Raw genomic sequence first — 12,754 nt, 5'->3', positions numbered from 1 at the left:
CAATAACTGAGATCAAGAGCAATATAGCTCAATACTATATTCAGGCTGCTTTTAGGGGATTCCAAACTTGAGAATAACCCCAAGAGTAGAGGCACATTTAAATGGCAAATAAATCGCAATATGACACTTTATATCATATTGGCTACCACTACTTAAAATTGGCTCTATGACATCCTGTTATCACAATCACTGCTAGACTTGGCCCCTCCTGTCATATTGGGATCAAGCTTTGGTCAGACCATGCCCCGGTACACCTTACCCTGAGCAGGCTTCCCAAACCCACACACAGACGCACATGGCGACTGAATGACAACTTATTATCTGACCTAGTGTGCAAGACAGCGATCTTCAACACAATTAGAGACTTCACACACACTTGTATTAATGATGTGATATCTGCCATGAATAAATGGGAGACTTTGACATGCATTCTAGGGGGAATCTTTATCCAGCACTAGACTAAAAAAAGCCAGCGTAGCAGACATTAAGCATCTATATGCTCTCATTGCTTCCCTTTAAGCAACACACAAACACAGACTAGAGCCTAAGACACTAGCGGAACTCTCCAATGCACGGCATGGCCTCCTCCGCCTTTTGATGGAACCCTCCCTAGCTGTCTGCGATAAAGGAAGACACCTTCATTATGTATAGGCCAACAAGTGCAGCAAATCCTTCACCCACGGCAACGCAGACAAAACATCCCACATATCCTTGCACATCCTAACCATAAGAACATGAAAGATAGAACATGAAAGACACATAGCGGAGGAGAGCAAAAAAAATCCCAAGAAATTCTTTAAGTATGTAAACAGTAAAAAAGGGAGGACAGACCATACTGACCCTATAAATAACGAGGAAGGACATCTGGTTACAAAGGATGGGGAGATGGCGAAGGTATTGAATTTATTCTTCTCCTCAGTCTTCACAAGGGAATTGGGGGACTTCAGTAACCAAAACTACAGTGTTTATCCTCATGACACATCCAAGAAGCACCTCCATGTTTAAAGGGGTTGTACATTTTCTATTTTTTTTTAAATAACAAATATGTTATACTTACCTCCACTGTGCAGTTCATTTTGCACAGAGTGGCCCCAATCCTGCTGTTCTGGGGTCCCACGGTGGCTTTCTCAGATCCTCCCCACTAAAGCTAACCCCCTCTGGAAAGCTCTTTCCCGAGGGGCTTAGCTTGTGGGCGCCATGTGTATGACTCGGTCCTGCCCCCCGGCGGCCGTGTCATTGGATGCGATTGACAGCAACGCGAGCCAATGACTGCACTGCTATCAATCTATGCAATCAACGGCCAGAATCAGTGGAGAAGAAGGCGCCGGGGGACGCACACAGCAGGTGAACTGGCTCAAGTAATTAAAACGGTGGGGCTGGGGGGCCGATGACAGCGATGTGTTTTTTTACCTTAATGCATAGGATGCATTAAGGTGAAAAAACACGAACCTTTACAACCCCTTTAACAGATGAAAGAATTAAAATAAGACTTGGGAAACTTAACATTAATAAATCCCCGGACCAGATAGCTTGCACCCGAGGGTACTTGGGGATCTCAGTCAAGTAATTACCAGACCATTGTTCCTAATTTTGACCCCGACAGTCAACTGACTGGAATGGTACAAGCTGATTGGAGAAAAGCCAGTGTAGCACCAATATTTAAAAAGGGCCCAAAATACATCACTGGGGATTACAGAATAGTTAGCCTAACATCAATAGTATGTAAACTCTTGGAGGGGATGATAAGGGACTATATACAAGATTTTAGTAATGAGAACGGTATCATTAGCAGTAATCAGCATGGATTCATGAAGAATCGTTCTTGCCAAACCAATCTATTAACCTTCTATGAGGAGGTGAGGTGCCATCTAGATAAAGGAAGGCCCGTAGACATGGTGTATCTGGATTTTGAAAAAGCATTTGACACAGTTCCCCATAAACATTTACTGTACAAAATAAGGTCCGTTGGCATGGACCATAGGGTGAGTACATGGATTACATACTGGCTACAAGGGCGAGTTCAGAGGGTGGCGATAAATGGGGAGTACTCGATATGGTCAGGGGTGGGTATTGGGGTCCCCCAGGGTTCTGTGCTGGGACCAATCCTGTTTAATTTGTTGATAAACAACCTGGAGGATGTGGTAAACAGTTCAATCTCTGTATTTGCGGACGATACTAAGCTAACTGCTGTTAGCTGTACAGTGAGTAACTCCTCATTGTACAACCTGCCCCCCCCCTCGAAAATAGGTACACCCCCCTGTCCAGATGATCCTGACATGTCCGCATACATCCAGGACACAGCCCTACCCATGATCTCTGCCAGTGCTATTGAGGATCTTGAAGCGCCCATCACTACAACTGACTATTTACTAGCGATCATGAGACTCAAAAATGGCAAGAGTCCTGGTATTGATGAATACACACCACGCTTCTACAAGACATTTGCCCCTCAGCTTGACCTGATCATGGCACGGGCCTTCTAGGAAGTGGACGACACACACCCCCTATCCTCTCATTTACTTCAAGCCCAAATAGTTGTCATTCCCAAACCAGGGAAGGATCACGTGAGCTGCGGTAACTATAGACCCATATCGCTATTAAATGTTGACTTCAAATTGTTTTCAAAGATCATCGCAAACTGTACTTGGCCCCATACGCCCTGATTTAATACACAGTGATCAAGTATGCTTTGTCCTGGGCCGCGATGCCAGGGATAACACCACGAAGGCCCTAAACCTAATTACCTATGCTCAGCGTAAGCATATCCCCACTTGTCTGCTAGCATGCAATGCGGAGAAAGCATTCGATAGGGTCAGCTGGCCATTTTTCCGATTATCACTACAGCAGATCAGATTAGAACCCAAACTTTTGGCTAAAATTATGTCCCTCTACTCCAACCCCTCAGCAAAAGTTACTGCTAACGGTGAACACTCAGAGACATTTGAGATTACCAACGGGACCAGACAGGGTTTCCCACTATCCCCCCTCCTTTTTGGTATAACCATTGAACACCTAGCCCAGGCAATTCATCACAACGAATCCATACATTGAATTCCCACCCCCTCAGCCCATTGTAAGCTCTCCCTATATGCAGACAACCTACTACTGTATGTGATACAACCACACATTAGCATCCCCTCCTTCCTCCATGAGCTTGATCGATTTGGCTCCCATAGCAACTTTAAATGGGACGTAACTAAAAAAGAGGCCCTGAACTTATCCTTACCCAACCATGTCCTAACAATGGTCCAACAAAACTTTCCCTTTCATTGGCAGACTAAATCTATCAAATATCTGGGGCCAGAGATCCCTCAGAACTTCCACGATGTCTACCCCTTAAATTTCAGACCTTTGCTGACTAAAATCCAACGATCACTAGAATCCTGGCACCACCTAAAATTTGCCATGGCTTGGTCGCATCAATTTCCTTAAGATGGATATCCTCCCCAAACTACTCTACTTGTTCCAGGCCCTCCCAATTACCCTCCCGATGTCCTACTATCGAACGCTCTGCTCCCTAGCGATTAAATTCGTATGGCAACACCACTCCTCCAGATTAAAACATAAAATTTTATGCTCTCACAAACACACCGGCGGTATTGTTCACCCGGATTTTAAGATATATCATGGTTCGGCCATATTCTCCAGATTACTTGAATGGTTCCCACGCCCGCTGAGCAAACCGTCAATGCTGGTCAAACAGGGTATGGTGCAGGTAAACCCACGGTGCCTGCTCTGGGGATACAATCTAAAATTCCACATCATGCCTATGCTTTCCCCATTGACCGAGGCAGCACTATCTACTGACCCCAGCCCCTTAACCCCTTTATTTGACAACCCGACGCTTCCTGACTATGAAGCCACGGGACGTGTGGGTGGCTAGGAGAGAGCAGGCTGGCCAATGGCACGCTCATTTGTTCACACAACAACAGACAGATTTATACCATTTGAGAGCACCAACCCCCACGACAAACTGGTTTCCCATGATGTCCTTGATGAAATTTTGCTCTACCCTACACTTATCCGGTCGGATACATAGGGCCCCAATGGCCTTTGAGGAAATTTGCAGTCTCTCTCATGTCCCTAGACACACGTTATCTTTAATATACAAAGAAATTCTCTCCCACGCACATAACACTCTACCCACCTTTACACAAAAGTGGTCCAGGGACCTAGATATGGAAATCACTCCAGGAGAATGGCAAACCTCCTTCACACGCAGGAGAACTGCAAACTACTCTCTAGATGGTATAGAGATCCGGTCTCGTCCACGGAATGTTCCCCAATGCCCCTATACCTGCTGGTGCTGTCACAGAGGAAAAGGAACCTATCTCCATATCTGGTGGGAGTGTGATCGAGTCTGCCCCTTCTGGAAAGGAATATTTGAGGTATATAACAAAATGTATGATGACTCTCTCACCCTCTCCCCTAAGGTGGCCCTACTGTCTATCCTCGCTGGTTCATTCAAATCCCAGAAAACTAACCTCAGGTTTTTTCTGTCAGCAGCTCACCAGCTGATTGCGAAATTCTGGAAATCAGAGGTAACCCCCCCTTCAAAGGTGGATTGATATCCTCAATGACGTCATGCTTATGGAGGAGATGCAGGCTAGAGAGGGAGACAACTGGGACAAACACCTTAAACTGTGGTATGTTTGGGTCCACTATTCCGCCTCAGATAGATTATTACACAGACTAACCAGAGGATGAGCTGAGGGAAGCCCTAGGTGTTCAATCCCGGAATATCACTGAGGGATGTGGTCCCTGTGAGTTGATGACCACACTCCAGTGAACAGCTTCCCAATCATCTTGTTTCAGTTACATTGAGAACGAATTATAACAGACACACTTTATGTATATCTATGCCTTCCCCCATACCCCATCTTTCCCCATCTTCTCTTCACCCCCTTCTCCCCCAGCCCACCTGCCATCCCCTGTTTTCATGGATAAATACATCCAACTGCGTGGACACACAGAATGTTTATGATGCTGATTGCAACTTTTGCACATTGTTATTTGCACTTACATGAACTAATACTATGTAATGATTGTTTGGTGGTATTTGTTTACCACTACTCCCCACCCCCTTTTTTTTATTTTGTACCCTCTATTGCTCTACTTGAAAAATGTTTAATAAAAATATATTGAGCCTTAAAATTGGCTGTATGAGTCCAGGCAGGAGGAGAGCAAAAGACTGACCCTCTTTATGTCAGACTTCTCTCTTCTGTCCCCTGACACCACAGGCCCAACTACAAACACTGTACTCAGTTCTACATTCATAGGTTTAACTCCCAAGTCAGATTATCCCACACGCACACTACAAATACAGGTCCCTGAGCATGCATGTGTGTGTCCGTATGGCACCAGTAACTCCAGTCCCTTGGAAGTAAGAGTAAGTCCCTTGTTTGGTAAAGTATAAGTGCAGTATGTTGACAGTATCCAGATAGCAAGCCAGAGACTGTATCTGCTTAACAGGGCATCAATGAGACCCAAAATCTGGTAAGTGAGGGCAAAAATGAAGTAACTCTGTCTGTGTGCAGTGTCTTTGTTTCCTGCAAATGGCCAAGTGCCCTCTCACCAATCTTGCGGTCAAGGCCCAAACAAACGTCCTGGAACAGGCAGGGTCTTTTGGTACCCCGACTGGTCACCTCTCATTGGAATGCCTCATGCTGTCAGTGCAGGTGCATCTGGACATGCACCCGGGATCCCCTCTTAGGCTGGATACCCCCCGACTGGCCGTGGATGCCTATAGAAATGGTGGACTGACCTGAGAGGCAGCACCTCTCCCCTAGGTAAAGTCTCTTGTCCTGCCTCGCGGTGACTGAATCTCCTCAGAAAAGCAGTTCCTCTTCTCCTAGAGCATGCTGGGCTTTGTAGTTCTGCCCCCATACAAGGCTATGGAGCCATTTGGTGTGGGGACTACATGTCCCAGAATCCTTTTCCCTGCTGCTGCTGGAGCTCCTACTTGATGATTGACTTGCGCTCTCTGCCAATAGGAACACAGTAGAGAGAGAGAGCAGAGCAGGCGGATGCCTGTGTGCGAGCACCACTCACATTACATACAGTGTCAGTAAGGAGAAGGAGGGGAGGAGGAATCTCCCTGCAGGAGCTGACAGGCACGCTCTCCCTGTCTGGAAAGCCTGTGTACATTCCAACGGCAGCCGGTGCCCCAACAGGTCATCAATTTAGAACTACGCATGAGCTCCGGTGCTAAAATTATTGCTCTCACTCCAGAGATACGTAATGTGTATCACAATTGTTGTTTTTGTGTGTAGGCACTCCCAATACTTGCATTTACATTTGTACATTGTTACGTGTGTGGGGATTGCTAGCCTCAAAAACTATTTTTGGGAGAGATTTTATGTATTTGGGTGTAAATATAATATTTTTTACAATTTAAAAAAAAAACTTTACTTTTAGTATCACAAAGACCCTAGATGTCTCACCTACCCTTCAATGAATCTAATGCAGTGCAGATCATGAAAAGTGAAAGGGGGGCCCAGAAGTGACGTCATTTAAGGTATTTAGGTATTTAAGCAGAAGGGGAGGAGAGTGGATGCATGTCCACTCAGCTCCCTCCCCTCTACCCAGCAACACCAGCCATGCCAGTTCCAGGCCAGCAGATGGACAGGCGGACTATCGGTCCAATCAACTCTGCCTGTCAGTTTTTTAGGAGGACCATATCAGACCCTCCATTCACCTCTATAGAGCAGTGGGTGTCCATTTACACCCGCCTACCTCCAAACTCTGGCCTCTTTTATTTGTTTATTTGTTGATGTAGCTCCCTCCTAAGATAGGATGCTAGTTAAATTTAGTTGTTGGCCCAGGCAGGGTATCCATTACAGTGGGTTTGGAGACAATCGGGTGGTTGCCCAGTTCCCAGATCAATTCCATCTGACAGCCAGCAGTTGGCTTGTCAGATATACACACACACAGTGTGTGTGTGTAAACCCCCCCCCCCGCTGTTAGGTACAGACCTGGTGGTAAAAGGGTTAAAGGATCTTAGAGCATTTACCATAAAGATTGCACAGTGTCTGTAGTCATAGCACTGAGATGGATTTTCAAACAAAATGTTTCCCATCTAATAGCACCAGTTACCAGATCTATTTGGAGCCACATCACTTCTCCCTTTTTGTGTCATTATCCTTCTAATTGGCTTGATGTGGATTACCTCCAATCTGACTGTCACCCTTACCACCAGCAGACATTGAGTTATGCTACATAAAAGTAGAACTAATGTGATATCATTTTAATTTGCAAACTCTGTTGTTTATATTTTGGGGCATATTTATGAGTGTGCACAAATTATATTAACGTCGCGTTGGAAAGAATTACAGAAAGAAATAATTTTTTAATATTTATTCTCAATAAATACTGTGGAAATAAAAAAAATATGTATCCAAATTTGCTACCAACTGTCCAAAAATATTCAAATATAATACTTTATGGTAGACTACAAAACCTAAAAGATATCATTCCCAGTACTGAAACATCGCCACAATGGAAGCCTGCAACTTTGAGTCACACCTAATGAAATGCATTGCCAACATGGCAGTTTTAAGTCATTCATAGCCAGAATGTGCTCCCTTGTTTCTGGAACCTGCCATGTTCCCACCACATTGACTAAGCCATACTAAAATTGTATACTTGTGTACAGGAGAGCAATCTCAACATATTGGATTCAGTTTATACCATGCCCTCGCTGTGATTGCAAAATCCATCACTGAAATTTTGCTTTTGTTGAAAATTTGAAAATGTTTTTCCTAATTTTGATGCCAAGTGCATTCTGAAAAATGGGGGCTCAAAGTTTAAGTTATAAACCTTTCTAAAAACCTTGAGGGGTCTACTTTTCTAAATAGAGTCATTTTGAGGTGGTTTCTGGGTTCCTACCACCCCTGAGCCACTGTAAATGCAATAGAGTACCAGAAAAAGAAAAAATTCCAGTTCTTAGCCACTGAGAGCCAGAATGCTCTCTTTTGCTTCTGGACCCTGCCAGGTTTCCAACATGTCACTAAGACAAATTTGTATCAAGAAGGAAGTATGGGATTTTTAAGGTGCCAAAACACAACACAAATAATAAAATATATCAAAATTTTATTATACACTTAAATAAATTATACATTTATAATACAATTTTGATATGTTTTATTATTTGTGTTGTGTTTTGGCACCTTAAAAATCCCATACCTCCTCCTTGATACAAATTTACAAATCAAGGGATGTGGTGCTGATGATTCTCAGACATTCGGCAACCCTTTTTGCAATGTCACTAAGACATACTTGTGATAGGGTTCGGCACAGCACGGATCTGGTGGACAGATTACTGGGAGGGGCTGAAAAAGACCCAGCTGTCATGGCACCAATGACAAAGTCAGAAGAAGATAGAGTGTCCTAAAAAACGATTTTAGCGACTTAGGAGCTAAATTGAGGAATAGGACCGCCAAAGTAGTATTCTCAGAAATACTACCAGTACCTCGAGCCACACCAGAAAGGCAGAGGGAGATTAGGGAAGTAAACAAGTGGCTGAGGAGCTGATGTAGAAAGGAGGGGTTCGGGTTCCAGGAGAACTGGGCCGACTTCTCAGTCGGTTACCGGCTCTTTAGCAGGAACAGACTGCACCTAAATGGGGAGGGTGCAGCTCGGCTGGTAGAGAAGATGGCCAAAAAGTTAGAGGGGCTTTTAAACTAGGTGACGGGGAGGGTCCAGATGTAGAGATAGCCATCGTGGAACAAATTTCAGAGGGTAGTATTGAGGGCATTAGTGGTAGGTTGACTAAAGCACCTAAACCCGAAGGTAAGTAAATTAACAAGTCCAAAGATGGCAAAGGTTTTTAATTTATTCTTGTAAGTCTTCACGAGGGAACTCAGTAACCAAGACTGCAATGTTTATCCTCATGACATGTCACAGGAAGCACCCTCATGGCTAGCAGAGGATAGAATTAGAAATAGACTTGAAAAACTTAACATTAATAAGTCACTGATACCAGATGGCTTACACCCAAGGGTCCTTAAGGAACTCAGTCCAGTGATTGCCAGACCATTGTTCCTAATTTTTACAGTCTACTGACTGGAATGGTACCAGCTGATTGGAGAAAAGCCAATGTAGCACCAATATTTAAATAAGGGCTGGGATATATCCCAGGGAACTACAGACCAGTTAGCCTAACAGCAATAGTTTGCAAGCTCTTGGAGCGGATTATAAAGGACTATATACAAGATTTTAGTAATAAAAACGGTATTATTAGAAGTAATCAGCATGGATTCATGAAGAATCGTTCTTGCCAAACCAACCTATTAACCTTCTATCAGGAGGTGAGCTGCCATCTAGATAAAGGAAGGCCTGTAAACGTGGTGTATCTGGATTTTGCAAAGGCATTCGATACAGTTCCCTATAAAAGTTTACTGTACAAACTAAGGTCTGTCAGCATGGACCAAAGGGTGAGTACATGGATTGAAAACTGGCTATGGGGGTGAGTCCAGAGGGTGGTGATAAATGGAAGTACTCAGAACGGCCTGGTGTGGAAAGCGGGGTCCGCCAGGGTTCTGTCCTGGGACCAATTCTATTTACTTTATTCATAAACAATCTGAAGGATGGGATAAATAGCTCAATCTCAGTATTTGCTGACGATACTAAGCTAAGCACGGCAATAACTTCTATGCATGATGTGGAAACCTTGCAAGAAGATCTGAACAAATGAATGGGATGGGCAACTGCATGGCAAATGAGGTTTAATGTTGAAAAATGTAAAATAATGAATTTGGGGGCCAAAAATATGAATGCAATCTACTCGCCAGGGGGAGAACCTCTGGGGAAATCTAGGATGGAAAAGGACCTGGGGGTCTTAGTAGATGACAGCTCAGCAATGGTATGCAATGCCAAGCTGCTGCAAGCAAAGCCAACAGAACATTGGCATGCATTAAAAAGGGGATTAACTCCAGATATAAAATAATAATTCTCCCACTCTACAAGACTCTGGTCCAGCCGCACCTGGAGTATGCCTTCCAGATCTGGGCACCAGTCCTAAGGAGGGATGTGCTGGAGCTGGAGAGGGTCCAGAGAAGGGCAACAAAGCTAATAAAGGGACTGCAGGATCTCAGCTATGGGGAAAGACTGCAAGCACTGAACGTATTCTCTCTAGAGAAGAGACACTTGAGAGGGGAAATTATTTCAATGTACAAATACCGTACTGGTGACCCTACACTAGGGATAAAACTTTTCCATGCAAGGGTATTGAAAAAGACACAAAGCCATTCACTAGAATTAGAAGAGAAGCGGTTTAACTTTAAACTGTGTAGAGGGTTCTTTACTGTGAGAGCAGTAAGGATGTGGAATTCTCTTTCACAAGCAGTGGTTTCAGCAGGGGGGAGCATCGATAATTTCAAATTTTCAAAAACTATTATTTAGGTACCTAAACGACCACAACATACAGGTATATACAATGTAATATTAACATAAAAGCACACACACAGCCAACTATGTAACTATGTGATGTTCTCAGATATAGGTGTAGTAGTATAAAGTATTTTATAGCATCATTGGCGTAGCATTACCCCCACAGGGGACCTTGATAATAGCTGGATCTTCCCTAATAGTACAGAGGCTGATCACCCAAGCACCAGTCCATACACTCCAGCTCCAATGGATCAATCTAGGGGTTGCCTTTTTTGTAGTTTATTGCTTGAAAAAATTTAACAGTAGAGGAGCGATAAGGACAAGGGATACTGCAAGGGATACTGCAAAACACTCAGTTCTTAGTGATCATAGGACAATCTTCTGTAAAAATGGATGTTAAACAGTCTAAGGCCTCACAGGTGAAAGACTTGGGGCAAGTCTTTTTGGTATCTGGTTGCCTTGCACGGATGAATAATTGCTGGTACCCAGTGAAATTTCCAGAACACTACACATTCACAGCGATTAGTTTAAGGTCAATACTCACAAGTCCCCAGTACAGCTGCCACATTCCAGCTTCCTCCAGACACGTGCAGTGAGAGAGATGGCAACTCTCCTTAATTTTTTTCTTATGCAGGTTGGTGCACCTCTGCGTAGGCCACACCACCTGAATAGGTGATTCTGTACCATTATTGAAAATTCAAATAAAAGGGTTTTTTTTAAAAAAAAAAAGCTTCTAGCAAAGTCCATCCACACCCTCAGCCCTGACACTGCTGAGACCTCCAGAACAGTTGTACAGTCCATGTGCTGCCTGAGGACATCAGTTCCTCTGACCCTGGAACAGGGGGGAAAAAATTCCAGGGAGGTATTTATTCTAAATCTCCCACCCTAAGCTCTAGAAGCTTCTTCCAGAGGCAGGAAAAAGCAAATAAACTCCCAGCTTGTGAAACCCCTGATCAGACCAGGCTAAAAAAATGACGGCTCCCTTAATTACAGAAGGGGCCAACAATTACATTTAACTAGCATTGTATGCTAGGAGGGTGCTACATCGAAAATCAAACAAATACAAGAGGTCAAGTGCAAAAATATGACATTGAACCTGCAGCACTCAAAATCCCTGTGATTTGGAGCAGCTTTAATAAAACCTAAACAACACATGGCCATGAAATGAAAATCCTGAAAAACCATGACAATCAAAAATTATATGTAGTAGGAAGTCCAACACTAAGGTCCTTCTCACATGGGGCAGACTCCGCTATGATCAGTGGGGGATCTGTCCACTGATCCCCACTGATCAGAGCAGAGTAGGCAGATGACAAGTGCATGTCCACTCAGTTTATGCAGAGGGGATCAAACCCGTTCTGCTCTATTAGCGGACAGCTGTTTGTTTACACCCAGCTGCCCTCCAATCCGCCTGGACGGAGGGAAATGGATCCCTGTATGTTTTTTCTTTTTTTAGAGGACCGGATTGAAGGTAGGTGGGTGTAAATGGACACCCACTGCTCAATATAGGTGAATGGAGGGTCTGATATGGTCCTCCTGAAAAACTAACAGGCAGACCCAATTGGACCGTTAGTGGGAAAGGGGCCTTACTCTAACACCCTCAGATCCCTCTCACCGTGCCTGAGCCATGAGCTGCTGGATGCTGCAGAATCACAGGCTTTGCTACAGAATCTGTGTGAGGAGAAGCATCAAACGGGAAGCTCAGCCATCTGTGTGTAGTGAGAACTACCTCCTCCCGACATCCAAGCTGAAGCAGGTGCAAAAATGCATTTTGAAGTAGCATACCTCTTTATCAGCCTGCCTGAAGCCCTATCCGCTCTTCATTAAATAGACACTCAATAATGAGTGCACGTGTGCGGTAAGTACACGTGTACTTTGAGTACCCGAGTTCTGTGAGTGCACGTGTGCTGTGAGTACCCGTGTGATGTGAGTACAAGTGTGCGGTGATTGCGCATGGGCTGTGAATACACGAGTGCTGTGAGTGCACTTGTGCTGTAAGTACACAATTTCTGTGAGTGCACTGTGCTGTGAGTACATGAGTGCTGTGAGTGCACCTGTGCTGTGACTGCATATCCCTCAAACATCAAATCTATTTTTTTTTCAAAATTAATCTTGAAATACCTTTCTAGGCTCTTCTATAACACTATAATGCCATTTATTGAACACCTTGGAGCTCAGGGCAATTATATCAATACAAAATAAAGTACATTTGTTGACATTGAAAAATAGGTTACAAGGCTTCAACAATGTAAGGATAGGCAATTACACAATTAAAACATTCCTTAAAGTCAGACTCTAACTGAAATAATCAAAATACCCCAGCTATAAGTTGAAATGTTACTCTTAAACATGTTTATCTTGCAAT

The sequence above is a fragment of the Aquarana catesbeiana genome, linkage group LG04 (genome assembly GCF_042186555.1).
Source record: "Aquarana catesbeiana isolate 2022-GZ linkage group LG04, ASM4218655v1, whole genome shotgun sequence".
Lineage (NCBI taxonomy): Eukaryota > Metazoa > Chordata > Amphibia > Anura > Ranidae > Aquarana > Aquarana catesbeiana.
The sequence above is the reverse complement of the archived record's forward strand: the minus strand, read 5'-3'. Positions refer to the sequence as shown.